This window comes from Magallana gigas, chromosome 1 (genome assembly GCF_963853765.1).
Source record: "Magallana gigas chromosome 1, xbMagGiga1.1, whole genome shotgun sequence".
Classification (NCBI taxonomy): Eukaryota; Metazoa; Mollusca; class Bivalvia; order Ostreida; family Ostreidae; genus Magallana; species Magallana gigas.
In genome coordinates, this window is record NC_088853.1 from 17,199,335 (window position 1) to 17,223,309 (window position 23,975).

The window sequence follows — 23,975 nt, forward strand, 5'->3', positions numbered from 1 at the left end:
TAAAATCTACGCGGTCACAGAAATATAATACTTTGTTTCTTAGTGTTTACACATCTAATATTGTACTATGGTCAGCTATCAATTTTTGGGAGTTGATTTCAATCAACTCTCCTATGCAGTTACTCAGGCAAACCGAAAGTGAAACGGTGTTTGGACCTAAGCACAAATCAACACCGCTGACAACATTTAGTTCTAATCAATAAATTTGATGTAATGAGTTCTTAAGCATTGTTCTTCAAGGAAACTCATTTATAGATACCTTGTAGATAGTCAGATTTTAAATGGTACGAACAATTTAGATATCTTTTGAAGTCATACATTTTATGTATTCCTACGCCAGAGTTCAATATAGTCTCGTTCAACCAGACGCTCGGCTGTCTCCGTAAATCTCCGACAAGCATAGAGTCTCTCTTGGTTGTCGGAGATTAACGGATACAGCTCTGAGACTAGTTGAACGAGAGTAGAGTTCAATTTTGCTTGGATCCATACAATTTCTCAAAACTATTTCGATTACTAATATGTAGTTTGATGGAATAATTCCTTGAATATTAAACATCATTATTGATATTGGGTTTTCACGAGATTCCTGTAGGATTCAGATCATAAAAATGTGCGTAATTCAAATACTTATAGGATTTTACTTGCCACGCAAAATAACATATCATTGATTTTAAAATAAATAACAATCGATAAAATCAACTCCCGTCAGTACTTCAGTACTTTGATTTGTAATACGTCAATGTATGACGCAGCTACGACGGAAAACCTAATCGTTGCTTGCAACGAGCTCGTCTCTAGTTGTATTATATATTTCAACTTACTGATTGGTTGTGGAATCACCGGGTTGAAATTCTGATTGATATTTGTTAATGATTTTATTTTAAAGACAGTAGTTATACATATTTTTGAATATAATGTTTTCTTAAATTTTACGTACAACAGAAGTAATTGATATTGGCCTATAGTTATTTACATCACGGGCACTCCCCTTGTTTTTTAATATAGGAGTAATTTGGGAGTTTTTTCCAAGTATCTGGAAGAAAGGGAATAGTTGTGTATTTTTGTAAGAGGTTTTACAATAGATTTTATTTAGCAATATTTCTGAGAATCAGGGGCGACATACTTTTAGGGCCTGAAGGTTAAGTAACATTCAATACCTGGAGTTGATCCAGTACTTCTTTTCCTGTAATAGTAAAATCAAGTAGAAAATTTGGAGACCCTGGTCCATGCAGTGGGTAACCTGGTTCGTTATTAATAGTTGATTCACTAGCAGAATGCTCGTTGAGCAGGTTAGCTTTTCAATAGGATGAAAATATATATAATTTAAGGATTTTAATGCAGCATTTGATTTATTTTTAATTTTTTGTTTTGACAGGGATTTAACAATTCTCCACCGTTTACCAGAGGGTTTGGATTTATCTATCTGGTCAGAAAGTTTTTTATTAAAACTGTCTCTAGAGGCCCTTATTTCAGCAATAACTTTGTTTCTTAGATCACGATACTTTTGTCAATGATGAGGATTCTGGTCTTAACTTCTTTTTCTAATAGAATTGTTCATAAATGCTTTGTCTCTAGGACGAATTGTAATAACTTTAGTAGGAATGTTTTTTATGCATAAGGTTATAATATGTGTAAAGTTGGAATTTATTTCATTAATATTTTCAGTACAAAAAAACTTCTTCCTCCCAATTTGTTGCAGTTAAATCGTTGTTAAAACCAACATAATTAGCATTATCGAAATCCCTTATTACCCTCTGATAAGCATACTGTTTCATAATATGAAAGAACTAGGGGCTCTAAGTTATAGAATGTGTACTACAACGTGGAGGATTGACAAAACTGTCATAAACAATACCAGTGTTCATTGTTATAAACAGATCTATACATGAACCTTGAGGTATAGTAAAGTTGGTTTATCTGCGCTTTAATCGGTGAACCGAACATTATTAGTTGTTGACATTTGCATAACCAAACTTCAAGCTTGCAATAATGCTATTAATTCTACTACACTCTGCTGAGTTGTAATAATCTAACTGTCTCGGGAAAGGCCTTCACCACAGTTAAAATGCCTCCCATATACCCGCAATGCAGCAGAAAATTGCAGAATCGCTCCAAAACGATTTTGGAGAAAATTAATAAAGTTGCATTGAAAAAAACAGTAAAATTGTTCAGAACAAACCATTTTGAAGCTGTAAACACCTTTCTTCGAAAAGTTTAATGCTATAATTGCAGATATTCAACATATTTCAACAACGTCTTTTACATACCATTTTGACATTCGAAACTCTCGGGATTTTTTTTTAAAAGTAAATGCACTGTGTTAGAGTTATTTCCCGCATTTTCTTTGTTGAACAGAAAAAATTTCCAATGAAATTTAACATGCATTTGTTTTATAGTTTCAAAGTTTATCCATGCAAATGTCATATTGTGGAAACATAAAATAAAGAGCCTCCCATGATTTAGCGTGAATGTAATGCGCATGCACAAGATTGTAAAATAAAACAAATTCAGATGATTGCCGGACTTTTTGAGGAATTTTTGCTGATTATTAATAAACGAAGTTTGATTGAGAAAAAATCAAAGCAAATTGGTTATTTTCAAATACCAATGATGTTTAAAATATATAAAACAAAAGACAGTACTCTTCCGATTTATCGCTATTAAAGCCCAAAAATTCGAGTCTATTATTATACCCGCACTTTCTAAAGAAAGTTCGGGTATATTGTTGTTACTCTGTTCCGTCTGTCCGTCCGTCCGTCCGTCCGTCTCTCACGTTTTACTTTCTCAAACTGCTCTTACATCTTATAAACCAGCAAACTGAACTTTTGGGGTTTGATATGGGGTATATTGTTGTTTTGTAAAAAGGTTTCAAAAATTCTCTGTTAGTCCTGGGGGTCAAGTAATTGGTAAAAAATGACGTTTTTCACAAAAAACCTTCTTCCTCGAACTCCTCCTACATTTTCAACAGTATACAAATCATCTCTTGGAATATGTTTTAGGGTATCCTTTAGATGCGCAATAAGGTTTCGGAATTTTTAATTTTGTCATGGGGGTCATTTAATGGCTGAAAAATGACGTTTTTTTTTTTTTTTTTTTAAACTGGTTTCAAAAACATCATTTTTTTGGCAGTAGCCAAATGATCTTCTAGAATATGATTTGGGGTGTCATATTGAAGTGTGATCAGGTTTCAGAATTTTTTCTTATAAAGGGATCAGTGGGCAACAAAAAATGACGTATTTTTGCAAAAAGATGGTTCCCATAACCCCTCTTACAACTTTAGGAGTAGCTACGTCATCTCTTTGGATATAATTGGGGCTGTCCTATAGATGTGCAATAAGGTTTTAAAAATTTTAATTTCATCAGGGAGTCAAATAGTAGCAGAAAATTGACGTTTATCACTAAAAAAAAAATAGATCCTAGAACTCCTCTTATGATTTAATGGATAGACACATCATATCTTCGGATATGATAGGAATTGTTCCATAGATGTGGATTACGGTTTTGAAAAATTAAAATTAACCCTGAGGCCCATTACCTACATACCTTTTTTATTTTTAAGCCATTTAAGGATCAAGAATATATATGGTTAAGGGGTGGGGATCTCAACCGTTTCCGAGATATTCGTGCACTTCCTGTTCGAGGGGGGTCATGACCACCCCAGGGGCCCATGACCTACATACCGCTTGATGCCCCTTAACACAAGGAGCAAGAATATATATGGTTTAAGGGTGGGGATCTCAACTGTTTTGAAGATATTAAGGGACTTGCTTTTCGAGGGGGTTAGGACCTACATAACATTTGATTTGATGCCCCTTGACATCAGAAACATCAATATATATGGTTTAGGGGTCATGATTTACAGTTTATGAGATATATGGTAATTTCAAATTCCTGGGGGATGGGGATGATCTAATAAACCCTATATATTGCCAGTAACAGTCAATATATGATTATGAAAACCCTATATTATTATCTTTGTCTGTTTTCAAGTTACCATTTACAACAGAGTCTACGATTCTTCCTACAAGGTTCAATGTTAGACCCCACACCCTTTTGACCCCCCCCCCCCCAAATAAAAATAAATCTACCCAAAATGAGAAAAATCAAACCAGGGTGCACACCTAGATACGAAAAATCAAACCAGGGTGCACAACTAGATATGCAGGCCTATCATATCCTAGCGTGTTGTACAATTCTGTTAAGCCATCTCTGAGAAACAAGTTCAGAGCGGGTAAGAAGAAAAAGAAGAAGACAAAGAATAATAATACATGTATTAAGAACCGTACAAAAACAATAAGTCAAGATAATTTCAGGAGGAGCACTTGGGATCATGACCTACATACCATCTGAAATGCCTTGAACAAAGAAACAATAATATAATATGTACATGATATATGATTCAATTTAAGAACCCATATATAGATCAATCATCTATGTTTTGTAATGCTTCCTGTGTATATATATACATGTATTAGTTTGTGTTTTATTCTATACTATTCATGTTCATGACTGTAGTATGGCTTAGTCTTATTTTAAATTACCTTAAAAAATTGTCAAATACATGACTTAAAACCCCAACCCCCAAACAAACTCAAATATATAAAACTATAAAACTGCCCCCCCCCCCTTAATTGTCGAATGGTCTATTAAAATCAAAATATAATTTGGGTGTCTAAAAACTTTTATAAACTGGTAAAAAATGTTATTCTTAAAAAAAATTACATTATACCTTGCATAATTGACAAATGATCTATTGAGGTATGATCAGAGGTCATATTTCTACCTTGGGATCAATAACTAATATTCATTGACAAGTTAAAATTAATAACAATAAATGATTCAAAGTATGAATTTTTATACTCCACATTCACCCCCTCCCCCCAATCTAACCTGGTTCTAAAGATTCAGTCTTCTTAAAACATTCTTACATGTGTACAGTTGCAAATTTTAAATCATTTCTTGGTTGCTTTTTCTATCCTGATGCACATTAATATTTTGGAAATTGCTTAATTCAGTTTTTAAGATTTATAAACAAAATGTTATATGCATGTGTATTCGCCTATTTGGGGCAATTGTAAAGTCTCCTAAACAAAGCAGTGTCATAATTAGGCTAGGAATTGCCCACATGGATCAAAAACTATATATGAATAAGATAAAATACTTTATTATTTCTAGTTCTAGAATGTCAGATGTCTCCAAGGGGGCATAACCTATATACAATTTGACGCGCAATGACACAAAGAGCAAGAATAAATTATATGGTTTAGGGATGAGGATCTCAGAAGTTAACAAAATATACAGTGTATCATCATTTCCTATTTGATAAAGGTGTGTGTGTGTGGGGGGGGGGGGGGGGTTAAAGACAACACCTGGGTGTCATTAATGTACTTTACACATTTGATGCATCATAATGACATTAGAAGATATTTTGCATTTTCCTGTTTCGTGGGGTCATAACTGTCCCATAAGGTCATGACCTACATTGTATTTGATGCATTATAATAATTAAGAAAGAAAAGAAATACTCCTTCCTTCCTATTACAACTCATATAAAAATGATAGGTGTCAACACCTACTTACATGTAATACACAAATTTAATACGAAATTGTTTATACAGGGTCAATATGGGGTCAACTCAAAAGTGTAAGTCTGACAAATAAAAAAAATAATTTTTGCAATTAAAATGACAGAAACTTTACAAATGCAATAGGATATGCAACGATGATAAGCTTAATATTTATGGAGGCCGACTTTAGTTTGCATTGCGCATGTTTTTGCGCATTCTAATATAATACAGTTGTTTTATACTTCTTATGAATTTTTTTCGATATCATTTATAAAATTGAACACAATAAACAAAAAACAGATAAAAATATTTAGATTTTTAAAGGAAATTTTCATTTTAAACACGATTTTTACGTTGTGCGGTAGCGGAGCATTCCATTGCACTTTTATGACGTTATGATAAAATGAAGCTTTGTAGGAGTACGTTATTAGAAATAACATAAAAGAAAAAGTAAAAATTGTACGCTGTTGAAAGTTTATATACAGAATGATGCTATCCTCGAGGATATTTTCCTTATTTTTGGAATGAATCCATTATACCAATCATCATTCGTGATGATCCAAATATATAGCAAAATTTGGTACATTTTAATATTTTGAAATGGCCTCCCACTAAAAACCAGACGGTAGAATTTTGTGTTGTTTACATATAAGGTAGAAAATATTACTAATCATATATAACAATATGAGAAAAAAGCTATTGTAGTATTTTTTAAAACTGCTTTGATGTGCGGAAAATGACAGTTTCCTATGTATTCCTATAGTAAATGTACCTCTATTTTGAGATGGTCCCTAAAAAGAAGCAGACGGTCGATTTTCATGAACCTTCGCATATAAACTAGAGTTGGTTTTAATTACATATGGTTAAAAAATAAAGAGTAATGCTATTGTAGTTTTTCCGCAAAAAACCCCCAAATGGGCCTCCTTAAATATTAAAAGATGATGATACAGTATGCTGTCAAAGGGGGATCACATTTAGAAAGTGAAAGTTAAACTTATGTATGCTGGCATCTCATTATATTGTGCTACTGCTACTACATGTATTATGCTTACCTATATTGGTCAACATCATAATGATAATCCAATTAAAACACAATAATGAATTCCTTTAGCTGATCTTAACTAATCCTTTTCTGCATATGGAAAACACATGCATGTATGTATACAGTCGTGAAACCATCTAATCGAAGAGCTGGGTAAAACTAGTACCCGCTAATGAGACCTGCAGACCTGTGTTGTGTACGTAACTTCACAGAAAGATCTGTTATTTGTAACATGCATGTATTTTTATGACCTATTTTTCAAAACCCCTTGCATTATTCTATTAGGTAAATAACAGCTTTAAGGTGGTGCAGGACTCCTGCATATTGTGATGTGTACTTCCTTTTGAGATAAACAATAAAGGATAAATATTAATTAAATATCTACCCCCAAAATAATGTTACCTTACATTGAAGCGCAATGGGTTAGAGCGTTTACATGTCTGTAAGAGCATTGGGATCCAAGGTGTTTTTTTGGTAATGTTACTATTGATATAAATTAATTTTCGTGCAGGAGGGGGGGGGGGGGGGGTCTGGACCCCTCGCTCCAACCCCTTCTCTAAATCTGTGCACACGATGATGTACATGCAGGCACATAGAAGCAAATCTAAAATCAACAACCGCCACGGGGAGGGGGCATAATTTAATTTTTAATTTTGTTTGTAATAATTGTATAGACCATTATACTTTCTATGACATTAAATGTTCAACCCCAAATTGCACATAAAGTTCTGCTCATGTGTATTATCACATAGGAAGGGATCTCATCCTTTAGTTATGAAAATTATAATTTTTAAATGTATTACCATAGCTTGCATGTGAATTAATTGTTAGTTAAACTGGTACAAAACAGTGTTATTTAGGGGCAAACACTTGGTGCGGGTATTACTGTCTAATGACAGCATCTAGTTTTAATATACATGTAGTAGTATAGATGCCACCTGCATGTAAGGCAAGTGTTATGGCTGGGAGAGGGGGTATATTTGTCTTGTTATTTTACTTTGGAATCAAGCTACATGTTCTGAATCCCAAATTATCAAACATAGAAGTATAGAAGGTCTTCAATCTGCGCTTTAATTGCTTTAACGAACACTATTAGTCAATTATGACAACGTGTCAAGGTCCCATTTTTCATGTTTGACCATCGTTGGTGTGTTCAAGATCGATGCTTATCTGCACATATTGTAATTTAGGTGAAGTCGAAGACGGATTCAATTTTATACTTTCCTGTCCTTTTAATAAATGTCTACGTGTATTGTATTTAAAAAATATATATTACTGGACTCCTCCTTCAATGTTCAAGTTAGTTCAACTCGATCCATTCATAATCGCAAACAATTGTGCCATTTCGCAATATTTCTGCGTGAGGCAGGTAAAAAAACGGGAATGTCAGACTACTCGTACATCCAGTTAATATATTATCAATATTATCATTATTTAAATATTGGTTTCATAATTTATAATTATATGAAAAAAGTCAAGCTTATTATTGAATATCCATTAATAATATATCACCGTATAAACTGGTAAAAAATACTATATACTATATTCTATGATTATTTTTTAACACTACTTCTTGACTTAGTATTTTGGAGAGGGTTTATAACTTTATATAGGCTTTTCCTGTTGCCTAATCTATTTGATTACTCAATAAAATATGTTTAAATTTATATTGGTTTACCGGGTACATCCTCCTAGGAATGTGCATGAATGAATAATATTTTTTGCAGAATAGTGTATACCGGTAATACTAGTAATGTACATATGTTACAACTACTTATAATGCATTTGAATTTTAACAAATAAACAATGCAATACTGATATATTCTCGTAAAATGAGATCTTTAATTGTAATTAATTAACTGGCATGGGACACAATAACACAATAAGACTTCAGGCATGCCTCTTAGATATCAGTGATTGGATGAAGACCAATATGCTATGGAAACGCATTGCTGTATGAGTTGGGCTCCAGCTCTTTGTCAAAGCTACAGAGAATTCAAAATACAGCTGCCAGAATAATAACAAGAACCAAGAAGCATGATCATATTACACCGGTGCTGATTGCTCTTTATTGGTTGCCAGTGGAATTTCGAATTCAATACAAACTAGTTTTGACTGTTTTCAAGGCTTTGCAAGGGAAGTCACCGGCATACATTAAGAACTTTGTTCATGTATATTTTCCGTCAAGATCACTTCGATCAGAGAACTCGAGATTTCTGGTTAAGCCCAAGGCACGTACCAAATTTTATGGAAATCGGCGTTTCGATGTCAGTGCAGCTCAACTCTGGAACAGTCTTCCCGCAGTTTTAAGACTTGAAGAAAATCTGACCAGTTTTAAAAAGTTACTCAAGACATATCTTTTTAAATTAGCGTTTTATAATTGACCCTTTCATCAGTTTAATTAGATCTTCAGTCTTTAATCTGTGCTGAAAATGTTTTATGAATATTTTAAAAACTGTTTAGCCTATTTTCTATATGTAAACCTTTTTTAATAGATTGTTATGCCTATAATAACACTATCAATTTTATTTGCGTATGCTCACTGTGTAGTTTTAACTTATTATGTAAAGCGCTTTAGAGTAATTTTATTAAATTTAGCGCTATATAAATGTTTTAATAATAATAATAATAATAATAATAATTGTAAAATCATTATTCCTAATTTCGAGATGATTAACTCGTAATAGGGAGATCTCTCCTAATTACGAGATCGTTTATAGTAATGTGATATTTCTGTTGTAGTTTTAAGATCTTTTTTCGTAATTACGAGATAATTTTTCTCGACATGATTTTTTCTCTCGAAGTAACAAGATAACTAACTCGTTGTAACGATATCTTTTCTCGCAATAACGAGATCTTTTTTCATACTTACGAGATAAAAAAAATTATATGGCTTTATTTTGTCTTTCGTAAATTTTCGAATAAATAACATTTTTTTATCCCGCTAGCCGCTTTAACAATTAACGTAAACAATTAAGAATATATATACGCAATCTCTGTCTGATCTGACATTGATTTAAACTGATATTTTCAAGTAATATTGTCAAACAAAGGATTTAATGTGTTTTAGTAATTTAATCGTATGTATTTTCTTTTCTTTTAAACAGACTGTTGGCACGTCATGATGGATAGTTTAAATCAACAATGCAGAGTCCGTCAGTGTTTAACTTGTGAAGATAACACTGTTTTCTACTGTTTTACATGTAAGCGCCATCTATGCATTTCTGGTAGAACGAAGCATTTACATGATCTAACCACAATGTTCCATGAGACTGTACTTTACAATGTTGAAAAGAAGAAAGAGATGGATAATTTGTTCTTAATCTCTTTCTCCTACGGCTTATCTCATTCAAATGTATTTTTGAGACACAAGCAGCGGTACTCAGCTTACAACAGTACTATTCGCACCATTAGAAGCGAGGATCTTTTTAAAAGACGTGCTATCATGTTAGAAATACAATCCGATATCGAAACGTTTAGCACAGAAATGTCAAGCCATTTAATTCCTTCAAAATGTTTTACAAAGGCACAGAGACTTTGTAAACTTATTGACAATTTTTCTGGATGTGACAAAGATAAATATGCGTTGATTTTGCAACTTACAATGAAGAACCATATTGCTAAAATACAGAGATATGAACAGCGATATGAAGAGTCAGCAATTAAACCAACAAAGTTTATTTCATTTATAAAGACTTGCCTGTCAAAAATTGATGCAAGGCTAAATCTTGCACAGCATAGTCATCTCTCATTCAATGAATCAATCGACACTAAAAGCGTTATTCAGTTTTTATGCTCAGATATTTTCACAGAGTGGGGAAAACTAAGGTTAGGTAACGAGTTCTATTTAAAATTGTCTGAACCCGAGTTGCATCAAACCCTTACATTGACAGACACGTTTGGTTGTTTACACGTTACACATGTGCGACCAGACATGTTCTGGGTCAGTGACCATAGACACCATCTCATCTTATTTGACGCGAACGGTAATCCTCAATCTGATTCAAATATTGAAGTATATGATGATATTTATTTAACTGGAGCGCACACAGTAAGCAGAAACAATAGTTTGATTTATATTGCTAAAAATAAAAAAATTATGCATTTTTCAAATGGCAATACATACATCTTACACCAAGAAAATGATAAGAGTGTATGGATATACAGATGTGTATATAGCTCACTGTTATCTGGAAATTTGCTGATCGGGATGAGTAACAAGGATTCAACCTGTAGCAAAGTAATCCAGCATAACATCGATAGAAACTGTTTAGGACATCTGGTACAAACAGTACAATACGACAACGCAGGAACTGAGCTCTATGTTGGGCCATGCTACATAACAGAGAATAACAACGGGGATATCGTTGTGTCTGATTTGAAGAATGGTGTAGTCGTAACAAATAGTGAAGGGAGACATCGTTTTACATTTAACCAAGATCCATCCGGAAATGTCATCAACCCAAATGGAATTTGTACTGATCCAATGTCACACATATTAGTTTGTGTTCTTCATAAAGTGATGATGTTAGACAAGGATGGTGTATTTCTATCATATATTCTTTCGATGCCACTAGATGTCATGAAAATAGCAAACAGTCTGAGTTTCGATTTCAACACTCATTGTCTTTGGGTCGGATCAGTAAGTGAGGGAAGAGTGCATGCCTTCAAATATCTAAAACGGCCTGATGCTTTGTTGGGTATGTATGCATCTGTCTTATAAATAACAATGACAATTTCTTTTTGTCTTATATCTGTAAATTTGTTCACATGCTGTGCTTACTTTAAAAACTACTGAATTATTTCATATTTAAGACTATTTTTACGATAATGAAAACCAGACTTAAAGGTTGTTAATATAATGAACTGTATGAAAGAAAATTCATGCAACAAATGCAATATATTAATCATTTCATTCATTATATTATAAAATGAATCCTAAATTATTTGACATAAGGAGAAATGAACATTTTCTGATGGGTATTTACAGAAACAGCTTGCAATATCAAATATGAATGAGGAATTACTATTTAGAATAGGACGTTTTCTGTTCGCGTCTATGCGTTTCAAACTTTGTTCATGAATGTTGCTGAAAAACACGACAATCATTTCTTTTCCAACAGAATAAATGTATAGCTATGACAAGTAATTGTTCTCTATGAAAATGTAAACATTTGAAAGTGCATTACTGGTAGTATATTACTTATTTTAAAAAAAAATTAAGGTTTTACATCATTTTTGTGAAATTACTCATGAACATCAAATGTCTGCTATTCATTATAGCTACATAACGATTATTTACATATAACAAAAATGAAGAATATAGTTTCATTAATAAACGAAATGTCAAGATGAGTGGGCGAACCGTCGGCCTTATTGCCGAATATTAATTTGTACCAGACGGACATAAAGATATGTCCGGCAGTTACGTGTCATATTTAAACCAAATTAAGTGTGACAGTTCAGTCCGAGGGACAACCAAAAAAATATTACCACTTTGAACAATCTCAAAGTCTGTGCTTTGACGTATATACATCAGGTCTCAGTTATTTTATTTGAATTGTTTACTGAATAGTACATAACTGTGCCATCTTTTACAGATGAATGAGCAGTAACAAAACAACTGTAACTGATGATCTGTCCAGAAGCAGACTATGCTTAAGCTTAACGACGATGCATCTTTAGACATAGTCCTTACTACTTACTTATTAATATAACTTAAACACATCTTTTTAAATGCATTTGACTCTAATGACACTTGTGACAAATCAGTTAATGTTGTCAAGGAAGAATGTATACATTTCTAACAAAAATTTATTGTAAGCGGCAACCAGGTGGAGATGATATACATGAAACTTCTGTGCATCGGTGTTATTGTAACAATATCGAACTTCAATGCACATTTAATACAATCAGACCTGTGATCCGCTAAAGCGGTGTAAACAGCTGTTTTTTTTTTTACATTTTTATATTTATAGTATATAAATGAACACTAAGAATATAGTTTGATGTTCTTATTAGATGTAAAACAATTGGTAGGTTTATATTGTATATTCGTGAATTTTTTCTGAGATGTTTGAATTGTATTGGAGGTAATGAATTATAAATTACCAGGTTCTCTCTTTTTACATGGGTTCAATATTCGTTCCAACAAGTATCACTGTTTTTCTCGGTTTTTTTAGACTGATTGTTATATCATCTATAAGAACATACTTGATTTGTTAACCAATGGTAATTTTTTAAGCGTTATTGCATTTTTTTTTATTCCAGTGTGGTACATGTTTTGTCTCTATATAGTGTACGTTTATATAAAAATATCTTGATTTTTTTTTTATTGAGGAGCGTACAGTCATTTCATGCATATTTTTTTAACAAATTTTTGATATGCTATGGTCTGCGATTTCAATGATATGCTATGAGATTTGTATGCTATGCTACGAGATTTGTATGCTATGCTACGAGATTTGTATGCTATGCTATGAGAAATTGAAATGAAGGGCTTAATGATATGGTATGGTATGCTATGGTATGCTATGAGATTTGAACAAAAATGCCTCCATACACAGAAGAGTTCCACGCATTTCGAAGTAAAATAATAAGAAGGCAAAGTTTACCACAAATCTTTTATGTAAACATTTATTTTTTCAAATAAAAACATTTAAAACCGAGGTAAAAGAATGTTGTATGCTATGATATGGTTTGCTATGGTATGATATGACGAATGCAATTCTATGAGATTGTATGCTATGGTATGAGATTCCAATGGTATGCTATGAGATTTCAATGCTATGCTATGAGATTTCAATGCTATGCTATGCTATGGTGTATGTTGTAAAAGATATGCTTGAACTGACTGTACTAAATATTTGTGAAGTTATACTTATCCCCCTCTCTTATACAGAAGACACTGTAGGAATTGATATATGTGTATTAATATCAACACGAATGGAGATATGTGCATATGTGTTATGTTTTTCTTTATATTTCAATTAACTAACAATTAATAAACTTTATTCTAATGTGTTTCTTTTTTTAATTTGTGTGCGTCTAAACATGCATGAAGGGCATTCCAATTTGTAGATGTTGTTTTTTAGATGGCAAAGGCGACTAATAGGTTTTTTTTTAAAAACAATATTCCACATAAACAAAGAAATGTTGACCATAAAATTGAAGTCATCGCGTTTATCATAAAGTTTTGTTGTTTTGTTGTTAGGTTACCATCAATGTCCATTTCCAGTGAAAAATCAAAATATGAAACAGATGACGCAGACTTTGTGGAACCGTTTATTTCAAGTTTATAGGGATATATCGAGTCACCGTTAGAATAGATGAGAATGGAAATAGGAATTGTTAATTGATAATACGTCGTCGACATACCTAAATGTTGAGTTGAAGGCCACAGCGAGTGATTTGTTTTTTTCACTTACAAGTTTTGGAATAAATTCTGCTTTATAAGCATACAAAAATATATCTGCTAACAGCGGGGCACAATTGGTATCAATGGGAATTCCAACAGATTATTGGAAGACTTGATTTCCAAAAACTAAATAGATGTTTTTTTATCAGAAATTCGTACATCTTTTTAAATGATCCACTTTTTCCTCAATAATTTATGTTTCTAAGGAACGCTTTGCTTGGCGGTGCCCTTGGTATTAAAATGTACCAGGTATCTTTTAGAGACCAGTAAGTTAAGGTTGAGATTATACAATTAGCAATTGTTTTGACTTATAGATTTAAGCAAAAGTATGATTACATGTAGACAGGGATCTTAGAACCATTTAACACAAGACCTATGATTTTCAATTGGGCGTATCTATCTATTTCTTGTGTCGAATCAAGTTTGAAATGATGTTGGTTTCAGGCGATATATACACCGATTGCGTAGTATTAGCTAAAAACAACAACAACAACAACAACAGACAAATGTGGTTGATTCCAAAGAACCATGGCTAAGTCGCCAGCAATGAAAGGGTCTACGTCATTTTGCTGTTTGACACAACTACCCAATGGTTCTAACTCAACAACATATCTTATTAATGGTTAATGAGCATTTAAAAAAAACGAAATTATCTATGTTTTCATGCAGTACAATTAAAAACAGACCTTGAAACAGGCTTTAGCAATTTACTAGAAAAATAAAATAAAAATTACGTAAATTGTAATGTAAAGAACAAAGATATTGATATTTATTACGCAATATTCTTTTTGGATCGTTAATTGAGTGTTATTTGTTAATAATTATTGTAAATTTTTGTCAACGAAGGGATTCTTGACATATCATGACATATATGAGTAATTTATATTTAAAAGTATGATTACCGTACACTGACCAATTTCTAAATTGTTACTAGTAGTATTGAAAATCACTTTAAAACATTTAGCAAAACACATAAAACGAGCAATCATTTTAGATTTTATTTGTAAAGAAAGATGCAAAGATAACTCAATTAAAAGGAACAAATTACTTTAATATACCTTGCCTTCTTGACAAATATTACCTACATGCAAAAATTAAAGAGAGGTTAAGCATTTAAGTCACGAGTGGAGCTACACTCACCAATCTGTAGGTTATGTTAAAAAAATGAATAATTGAATTCAATATTTTCAACATCAAAAGATTACTATTTATGAAAAATGGCTATGAATTTGATAAAAAGAGAAGCACAGTTGTCCTTAGGTATCGTCTGCTTTACATAAAACGACTACTGATGTACACAAATCTTATTTTCTTTTTTGTGATCGGCTTCGGCCGATCACTGTTGTGTCCATATGAGGCATCCGGCAAATGCTTCCACGTGCGCACACATTCCGCTTGCATAAGTAGTTCTTATAAAAACTTGAAGTTTGGTTTAGTATTTATATAACATTTTTCTCAGTTTTATTTCAATTCATTTACCTTAAGAGATGCAAACATACATGGAATACAGTTCGATTTGTTAATTCAAGAATGCACATTTTGTCTCACGTGTAAGAATTTCGATCGAAAGATTCATTCAGTAATGCAGTTGACCTCGATGAACTGACCTCAATCATAAGAAGATGCTCCATGAACTGACCTCGATCTATTGATATTGCATAATAGTAGCTAGGAAGACGGCCTGATTTATATACAAGGTTACGCTATAATGCGACCTCAATAGCAAGTTATGATTCTCAGTCGCATTAAATTATTTTAATACAACTCTTTCTTTGTATACGTGTTAATGCTCTTTGAAGAGCCCTACTCAGTATTCTGAAGAAGAAGAAGAAGATACATTAACATTTAATAATTACGTTAAAAATATAAAACTAGACAAGGAGTTTACGAACGTCTTTCCCATAATTTATTTCAAAATTAAATATGTTGACGGTTTATAATGATGAAATTATGGTGTACATATTCAAAATATTCTATATTTTGTTAAAATACAGTACTTTTTTCATTATTTTACATCAAACTGATCATGTTGATTGCTTCTAGCTATCAGTATATCATTATTGCCGATCATTCCTTTAAAAGGAATACTTGTTTTGAAATGCGGCAAGGTTGTATCCCCGTGTAGTTTTAAATGTACATGGGGGTAAAACCTTGTCGCATTTTTTAAATATCTCAGGTAGAACAATTGTAACTCGACTTTGTTAAAACCGTCTTCTTGATTCATCGTTATTCGAACAGACTCTAAGGTTTAATCATTTTAAGTAAACAGGGCAGAAAGAAAATTACCACGCAACAATTCAAAGGACAAGTATTGACAAATCTCTCAAGGGTGAAATCCATATAAACACTTTGAACGAAATAGTTTGCGGGCTTTGAAAATAGCAATCATCACAGAAAAAAATACATAAACGGCTGAAGCTGGTTATTTTTTTTTCGGCAATGTTCGCTAACACAGCCAAAAGAAGCCATTGTATTATTTGGATATACAGAATGTGGTTTTTGAGGAGATTATTTTTAAACATTGTACAATACATTTCATTGTTAAACTTTGAACCCCGCCTTGGGCCCCAGGTTTGGTCCGGGGTCACGATTTTTACAACATAGAATCTTTACTATATATACAAGTTTTTGTGTAAATGCTGAATTGTTTTTGTGCCGTGGTTCTGAAGAAGATTTTTCAACATGTGTCCTATATATTTATATGTTAATCTTTGATCCCAATCTAGGGCCCTAGTTTTGGTCCCAGGGTCACCAATTTTTTACAATTATATATACATTTCTGATGCAATGGCTCTTACGAAGACGATTTTTAAATACACACATCCTTTCCTTACTGTTTCGCATTTACCTCTCTTTAAAAAAACAGGTTAAGCCTTTACTTTAAAACCACTTACCATAAGAATGTTTTATACAAAGTCCTGTTAAATTTGACTCATTGGTTCTAGCGTAGACAAAAATGTAAAAAGTTTACAAACAGACAGACGAACAGACGACGGACAACGGGTTATCAGAAAAGTTCACTTGAACCTTCGGTTTAGGTGAGCTAAAAAGTATGTTCAATGGTATGTTATACCATATAACAAAAATAGTTGTTAAATTGTCTACAACAAAGCGTCATTTATGGGCAATATTTTCTTATGAAGAAAGTATTGCCCTTAAATGACGTTAATTTGTGCAAAACTAAGTATATAATGTCAAATGGATAAATTTTTAATGAACGCATGTAGAAGTGTGAGTAGGCAAGTTATAATATACATGTATTTATGCATTCGATAAGCCAAAAAAATGGGGGGATTTGCAACCAAAATTAAATTATATCATTATTTCATTGAAAAATGTTGACCAAAAACAAAAAAAAACTTTGTTTAATCTATGACTCGTGTTTAATAACGTAAACAAGGTAAATATCATGTATACTCTTCACCTGACTATCAAAAACAAGAAGAATTGATATTTTGAAAAAAGAAAGCGAAAAAGGTATTTGCATGCATATTCTAAAAAAAGTTTGTTTTATTTATGTATTTGTTTTCATTATTTGCTTAACAGGTTAGTGTCTACAAACAATGGATAGTTCAAATTCGCAGTATAGAGTCCGACAGTGTTTTCATTGTGAGGAAAGTACGGTTTTCGTTTGTTCGACATGTGAAAGGAGTCTATGTGGTCATTGTAGAACGAAACATTTACACGACCTGTTAACACCACACCATGAAACTGTGGTTTACAGAGAAAATATTGGGAAAATAAACATAAAAGAGATGTGTATGGGGCATCATAAACACAGCTGTGCTTATTATTGTAAAACATGCAAACTTCCTATCTGTACCATTTGTGTAACGGTCCATGAGCTTCAACTGCACACCGTATTACCAATAGAATGGGCTTATGCGGAAGTGAAAAAGACTCACAGTGAGATCATTAGCTCAATTAGAAGCGAGCATCTCTTTTACAGACGTGCTCTCCTGATAAAAATACAATCGGATATCAAAACGATTAACACAAAAATGTTCAGTCATAAAAATCTTTCAGAAATGTTAACAAAGGCACAAAAACTAAAACAACTTATTGACAAAGTTGTATATGAAAGAAATAAGTGCAAGTTGATTTTGCAAAATAAAAAAATAGGGAGCCACATTGCAACAATACAAAGATATGAATATAAATATGAAGAATCAGCAATGAAACCAACAAAATTCATATCATTTCTAAAGAAAAATCTGTCAAACATACAGTTCGGATTAAATTTTGCACAATCTAGCCACCTTTCTTTGATTGAATCAATTAACGTGGAGGATGTGAAACGTTTTACATGTGCACTTACACTATCTGATCGAGGAAAACGATGCGTAGGACATGAGTCACTGCTCGAATTGATGCCTAAACCCCAGTTGCAGCAACGCCTAGAGTTAACTAATGCGTCTGGTTGTTCACACGTTTCCCATGTTAGACCAGATCGGTTCTGGGTTAGTGATAATAGAACTAATCTTATCTTATTTAACGCAAATGGCACTACTCAACCTCTTGAAAATAAAATACATGTATATACTGATGTTTATCACTTAACTGGAGTGCACACTGTGGACAGAAATAATGATTTGATATACATCGATACAAATAACCAAATTAAACTTTTAACTAATACCGATGTAAACACATTATATGTGAAAGATATGGAGAATCGGTGGATTTATAGATGTGTGTATAGCTCACTGTTATCTGGCGATTTACTCGTCGGGATGAGTAACATGGATTCAACCTGTAGCAAAATAACCCGGTATCACTTGTTAGAAGAACTGGTACAAACAATTCAACACGACAACAGAGGAAACGACCTGTACGTTGGACCATGCTACATTGCAGAGAATGCCAATGGGGATGTCATTGTGTCTGATTGGAAAAACGGTGTAGTTGTGACAGACAATGAAGGAAAATATCGTTTTACATTCAGTGAAGATCCATACGGATTACTGATAAGCCACAAAGAAATTTGCACTGATCCATTGTCGCACATATTGGTTTGTGTTCTTCATAAAGTGATGATGTTAGACATGGACGGTCAATTTATATCATATATCCTTTCAATGTCACCAGAAAGTATGATAGAAACAGATAGCCTGAGTTTCGATTCGAACACTCATTCTCTATGGGTCGGATCCGTAAGTAGCGAAACTATCCGTGTCTACAACTATTTAAAAAGTGTCGACGCTCTTTTGGGTATGTATGCATCTGTATCATTATTCAAAATGGCAAATGTTATTTATTTTATGTTTGTGAATACTAAGGTTATTAAATGTAATGCAAAATGAATATTTTCTAATGCATATTTACATGTATATACTTGCATGATCCATATGCTCGGAAATACAAATCGAGAGAAACAACATGGGGGGATGTCAGCAGATTTGTTTACAAAGATTGGTTGCAAAGTTAATTATTACGAGATTATTTATATGAAGGCTAACAATATACAAGTATTGCTAATTTTGAAGTTAATACAATATTTTACCCGAGAAGTACAATATTCTTTGAGCACAAAAGATGTGATTAAATACTGAACTTCGATGTTAGTTACATAATCGTATTGGTTGAAAAACTAATTTTATAATATGATTAAGAATTATAGACACATATCGAAATGAGTTTTATCAAGCGACAAAACCTCAAAATCTTCAGTTTAAGGATTACTTTTACTTGGATTGAGGGGGTACAAAAATCCCACTAATTGAAATAATATACTGAACATTGTTATGCTACTACATGTATAAACGTATATTTTTGCTCTCTTTTTTTTTTACCTGTAGCCCTTAACTTTGGCTTTTTTTTACAGATGTGTGAGCAATAACAAAACAACAGTAAGTAATGACCAGACCAAAAGCAGAGTGTGCCTTTAGACGATGCATCCATAGGCAGTGTGCTAACTTATTACTTATTTATATGATTTAAACTCATCATTTGAAATACATCTTAAGTCAAATGACATTACTGACTGAACAGTTGATGCTGTAAATGAAGAATGTAAACATTTCTAAGAAAAGTCTTATTGTAACCGGGAACCAGGTGGAGATGATATACATGTAACTACTGTACATCGGTGATATTGTAAAAATGTCGAACTTCAATGTATATTCAAATTCAAAACAATAAGATGTATGATCCGCTCAAACGGTGAAAACAGCTTTTTATAGGAATATTTAGTGACACAAATTTTTACATTTTTATATTGTATTTATAGTATATAAATGAACAGTGCGAATATAGTTTTATGTTCTTATTACATACATGTATACATCAATTGGTATGTTCTTTTCTTATATTCGTGAATTTTATTTGAAATGTTTGAATTGAATCGGAGGCATTTTCATAATTATGATGAATAAATTATCCAAGTCCTCTTTTGTAGAATAGGTTCAATTCTTTCCAACAAGTATCACTGTTTTCCTCATTTCTTTTGTTTTTCTGCATTTTAAGTAACCCACATTTTCCTTTTCAGATCATTCCATTACTCCATGTACGTAGCGCATTGGTTTGATAACAGTTTATTCTTCGGGTTTTTTCTCGACTTATTGTTATATCATCTGTCCTTTCTGACATATATTTTTTTTCAAATAATATCTGCAATATTACTACTTTCATATTGCAGATATTATTTGAAAAATAATTTATGTCAGAAAGAACAGTTATAACTTAATGACCTTTGTGTACAAACGAATTTGATATTTCATATAAATTTTTTTCGTTACTTTATCTGGGTTTTTTTATGATACATGTATATGTATAAGTACCTTTTTTTATTCATTAAGAAACGGATTAATTGAAGGGAATGATTTGTTTAGACACATCTATAAGAACATACTTGAATTCAATTTGTTAATCAATGATCATTTTTTACGTTTTATTACTTGTTTTCCTTCCAGTGTTGTACATGTTTTGTCTCTATATAGTCCACGTTTATATGAAAATACCTTCTTTTTTTAATGAGGAGCGTACCAAATATTTGTGGAGGTATACTTATTCCCCTTTCTTATACAGAAGACACTGTAGGAATTGATATATGTGTATTGATATCAACACGAATGAAGATGTGTGCATAGCATATGTGTTATGTTCTTCTTGATATTACAATAAACTAAAGCTAGCCATTGATAAAACTTTATTCTAATGTGTTTTTTATATTTGTGTGAGTCTATACATGTATGAAGGGCATTCAAGTTTGTAGGTGCTGTTTTCTAGATGGTAGAGGAGACTAATAGTTTTTTTTTTTAAACAATATTCAACACAAATAAATTATGTGTTGCATGTATTATTTGCTGTTATGTAATAAAGAGATTTTAAATCTATGGAGCAAAATGCGGACTCCATTTAAAGTTTATGTTCTGGAATTTGCATACGCGCTCAGAGAACAGGTTTTCATTGATAAAACCCAGCTTTTATTCTAGCCGCAAATAAATTAAACTATGACAAATTTTACATAGGATTTCTATCTGGAACATCTCTCCACATCTCTAAAATCAGCTGTCGGATTATCATCTGAAAACAACATTTTTATACACATTACACAAGAGAGTTCCAATACTAATGATATGGCTCTAATCTATCATTAGTTCCTTAATTTCGTTCACATTTGATCGCTACTTTGCAATCGTACATGAGTTTGAGCAAAGCAAATTAAATGAGCTAATTTTTATTAGATTGATGTCACTTTTCATACCAAGACACATTGCGGTAAGTTAGATGCATGCATTAAGTAATATTAATGGAAGAGATATCGGGAATTCATATGTTTTAGAGTCACACAATTAATAGGAAACGTGTTAGCAATGAATTAAATTTTATGATTTTAATCCACTGTCATTAAATAAATCCAACAACTGCTTTCTTAATTTATAATATGAAAAAAATTATAACTTAGTACGGGTGGGGTTCGAACCCACGCGGACATTCGTCCATTGGAACTTAAGTCCAACGCCTTAACCACTCGGCCACCGTACTTCGAAGTTAGGCGGTGTTAAGTAATGTCGCTATCAGCCCGATAAAAGCAGGCGAGGTAAGTCGTGCTTTATCGAATGAATTCGCTTCGAAAAAGTAAATAGATTTTGTTTGAAATTTCCATTTTTGCGACATATGAATTATTCCTTTACATTTGTTTCTACCTACCAAGAGTTTTTTTTTTATTGTTTACAAATAAGCTGGTTTAAGAGAGAGAGAGAGAGAGAGAGAGAGAGAGAGAGAGAGAGAGAGAGAGAGAGAGAGAGAGAGAGAGAGAGAGAGAGACAACGATATATACATGTACTTGTTTTGATCATGTAGGCTATGCCTGTCCACTTCTCAAAAGAGAATAGTTTTGATCAATGAACATCCGGTTACTGCATTAGCTATTTTGAAACAAAATAATGTAGAGTTGAGAATAGCGACAGTTGTAGCCATCTACGGATCCGATGATCTGTCATAATTGTGTTACCTAATTAGGCACCAGTGGGTTGTGAAAAAAAACACCTTACAAATGTAAATATGACTTATCAGAGTCTGAATGAGAGTATAAAGGTTTTTTTTCGAGACTTAATGTCTTTCTCTTATTGTGTTAGATACATATATCAGATGTCGGAGATTAAAAACAAAGGTTTAAAAAGAAAGACTATTTTTGTTTTAAATGTCCTAAAATGATTTAAAATACTAATAGTTATATTAAAATAGAATATAATTCCTAAGAAACCTACATGGTATTTTTTTCTCATAAAAGTGATATAAAATTCGCTATCTTTTTTTAAATTAGGTAGGATATGTTTACTTTCTTTTCCAGTTTTAAACACATAATTATTTCAGTTTCAGCATTTTAGAAAACTTTTTACCTGACGTTTCTTACATTTCATTCCCATTACTCATCAATTCAAATCTTACAGAAAACAACATCCATTGGCCAATTTTTAATGAATGTTAGATTTGTGCCATAATGATTACAACAAAGATGCCTAATTAATTCTGTTTGTTTCACAGTCAACACATGCGCGGATCCAGAAAATGTTCACATGATAAGATAATAATTTTATCGGGGGGGGGGGGTAATGACATTTCTTTGTTGATTTACTACATGTATGTACATTAGGGGTTTTGAATGCGACATTGTCCTTCATGCATAACAGTTTTAAGTGAACATTTGAATTGACAGAATGTACTCCTGAGTATAAAGCCTTAGGGAGATTTTTGTACTCTGATACTTTGTTCCACACATATATATCCGTTTTATTTGTGCCTCAAAAAATTGTACATTTTTTTTTCATGTTCTCTATGCATCTTCTGTTTGAACATAATTTTTTATGCACCATACTTGTATTATTGTTCTAATTACACAATGGTATCTTGATGTTATTTGTAAGAAGAGAACAACAACAGGTAATCCGTGTTGTCCAATCCTATGTCATTTTGAAATAAAATATTCTTAAAACTCAATTAAATAAACATTTTCTTCCTTTATTTTCGGAAAGGGTTTGTTAAAATGTCGCCTCTGATCCGGGGATATTTGCTTTCGATGAGAATTAATTTAAAAAATGGATAAAGAATTGTTTTTACTCAATATTAAAATGATTGAGCTTGTTATACAAATTGCGTAATGATTGTTCGGCAGATTTTTGAGAGAGAGAGAGAGAGAGAGAGAGAGAGAGAGAGAGAGAGAGAGAGAGAGAGAGAGAGAGAGAGAGAGAGAGAGAAGGGTTAACCTTATCAGTTGATCGCCCACAATAATAATTGAAAACGAATAAAATTAAAATTGAATTAATTTTAGTACAGCATTGCTTAAATAAGAAAATAAATGAAACAAAATGTAGAAATTGAATAATGCTGACACTCAATATGTACCAAGTTATAACTGTTACATTGTAACAGATTCAAATCGAGGTCAGTCGGGAAGGGGGGGGGGGGTAGTACATAGGCAGTAAAGAACAAATGTACTTATTTAAAC

General features: G+C 32.4%; 1 non-coding gene across 1 annotated transcript; it reads right to left on the reverse strand.

Moving 5' to 3' along the window:
- Positions 1–21,929: 21,929 nt before the first annotated feature.
- Trnal-uaa (transfer RNA leucine (anticodon UAA)) lies at positions 21,930–22,012 on the reverse strand. The gene has a single exon. It is a non-coding gene; the product is annotated as a tRNA-Leu (tRNA).
- Between the last annotated feature and the right edge of the window lie 1,963 nt (positions 22,013–23,975).